At 37.4% G+C, this 2500-nt stretch overlaps 1 long non-coding RNA gene across 1 annotated transcript in view; it reads left to right on the top strand.

Annotated features, from left to right (window-relative positions):
- The first annotated feature begins 751 nt into the window (after positions 1–751).
- LOC134445603 (uncharacterized) overlaps positions 752–2500 on the top strand; it is a 2993-nt gene continuing 1244 nt past the window's right edge. The window contains exons 1-4 of the long non-coding RNA XR_010034305.1: positions 752–969; positions 1495–1550; positions 2005–2074; positions 2288–2374. This is a non-coding gene — a long non-coding RNA (uncharacterized LOC134445603). The remainder of the gene's footprint in view (positions 970–1494; positions 1551–2004; positions 2075–2287; positions 2375–2500) is intronic.

Here is a 2500-nt window from a genome sequence, read left to right as displayed (position 1 = left end):
TCTAACCTCATGCACACGTGTCTCATCAAAGTACCCAGTGTGAAGGTAAATGTTGCATATAATGTTGTTTAGGGGGCACGTTGTTGTTCAGGATGCTGCTTTTTAAAGATGCTGCTCTGTCTCAGTTTTTGTAAAGTTTCCGTCATCAGAGCAAAAAAGGTTGTGAGTTATTTCACTTAATTCTATGATAAGATGTATAGCATGGTCCTTGCTGCTGATAAAAACAAAAGTGAATATCTTCAGAAATATCAGCATCTGTCCAGACGACATTTTTAGTTTGTTATCTATCATTAGATTCCATCGTTACACTAATTGGACATGTCTTGTATAGGCCTATTAATATGCAAACCTAGGCCTATAGCCTACCTGAAGTTATAACATCTAGATCAATATGATTTGACAAAATAAAGTGCTTCAATGCACGTTTTATTTCCTTTTGCACAACTGCAACAGCAAGGGCAACAGGTTTTTTTGTGTTCATTTAAGGCACACTCAAAAAATGTTTCTGGGTCCTGGTAAATATTAAGAAATATGTATACAAACAATTTAAGGAATATTGAAATCATATAAACACCATTTGAACTGTCCGCGTATTAACTTTTAAACAAATAATCTAAACAAATAATGTAGGCCTATGCACTTGAAAAAAGCTCACAATATTAACTGACATGCACATCACACTCCAGAACAGTAGGTGGCAGTAAGAAATGAATTGCCTATTGTCGAAACACATTTTCATTGACAGTATTTATCTTCTTCCTGCTGGCACCAAGTTGTTACCTTATTGGTACAGAAATATTTTACATAAATCAAAACTATATATGTGAAATTCATGCTGTAATTCAGGTGGGATAACAAACAAAAACAAAAAAAAAATCACCAAAGGGTAAAACCGGAAATGGAATTACGTCACTTCCTGTTCGTCAGTTGGTCTCCTGCTTTGAAATTGAGGCAATCGTTTTCAGCCGGGTAAGTTTCACAATCCGTTTCAATCCTTGTCATCTTTGGCAATATGCTTGTATTAAGACACTATTACAGTCATTTGTGAAGTATACTACGCTATTGTGATGTTTTTGGCGCTTTTGTCTGTATGGAAAGTTAACTGATACGAATATTGTTAGATCATGCTGTGTGATCTGACAAGCTGTTTGTCTTGCATTCAAATATCCACTCTTAAACATTAGCTGATCTTGTGCAACATCTTTAGGAGTAAAAAAAAAAAATAACCTTAAGGTTTATCGAGTCTGAAGTGTAATTTACCAGCATAATTATTTTAAACATAATTTAACACCTGCTGCTGTTTAGCTTAGCAGCTAGCTATTGCTCTCTAGCTTGCTATTGCCCTGTAATGCCCCACATGTTACTCAAAATATGTAGGCCTATCTTATTTTTTGTAATGGGCGTCACTATTGGCCAGTCCTGAATATCACCTTTGAAAAGCCATGTTTGCCGATATTGTGAGAAAAGGTTCATCTCTGTTTTTCAACTTGACAGATGGTTACCCCCTGTGCTAGTGGAAGATGTGACTTTGAAGACAGTCATTGTAAAAGGTAGGATTTCTGTCCATGTTCAATTGTTTTACACTTTACCCTCTGCTTGAACACTTAATACACCAAAGCAAAATGAGGATAAAAATATTTTTTAGCCAATTAGCTGTCATTTTCATGTTGGCATGGTGTCAACAGTTATTTTGTATTGTATGAAATATGGATATGGTGAAAAATATTTTAATTCACTTTAATTTCACGCTGTCTTAAGTGGCTGTAGTCACGTTATTTACCAATATTCTTAAATGGTGACAATATTCCCCAGTCTAAAAAGTGGTGACGATGTATTTGATATGGCAGATTATATTTGGTTGAGGCTACTCTACTCTCCTTGACCCCTGGTCTCAATTTAGGTTTTACAAGAAGTCAGTCAATGCCATTGTGATGTTAGCCCTCATCTTATCTTGTAATTTCTGTAACATCAACTCCAGCAGTCTAATTATGTGTTTTGTCATAGGTGCAAAAGGCTTGTCTAAGATAAGCTGGCAGTCTACACCGCATGGCCTGCGTTGCTGACATTAAGTGAAGTAAGTGTGGTGGTACATTATGTCATAACAGATAGTATTTAAGTGTTGTTGTATGTCTGTCCTGTAGGATGTCTTTGTGGCTTGACCACAGGTGTTGCCCCACCTGCAGGCCCAGAGATAGAAAGACATAGTGACAAGTCACAGGACAGACAGGAAGCACAACACACCTGGGCCTGACAACCATGTAATTTTCTTGTAATGTGTCTTTGACAGGTTAATGCAGAGTTCCTGTGCCTGACAGATACTTGAGGAAGCATCTTGGAGGTTGTCAAGGAGAAGGGAGGCGTTGCCAGAAGGAAGGTAGGATAACTCATGGCTCCAGCAGCTAATGGAAACATTGTGTTTGAGTTGCAAACAATCTAATGAAGTTGGGTATTAGGTATTAGAAGGTCAGACATTAGGTGTGGGAGATGCATGGCCCACCTC

Source organism: Engraulis encrasicolus, chromosome 3 (assembly GCF_034702125.1).
Source record: "Engraulis encrasicolus isolate BLACKSEA-1 chromosome 3, IST_EnEncr_1.0, whole genome shotgun sequence".
NCBI lineage: Eukaryota > Metazoa > Chordata > Actinopteri > Clupeiformes > Engraulidae > Engraulis > Engraulis encrasicolus.
The sequence above is the reverse complement of the archived record's forward strand: the minus strand, read 5'-3'. Positions and strand labels throughout refer to the sequence as shown.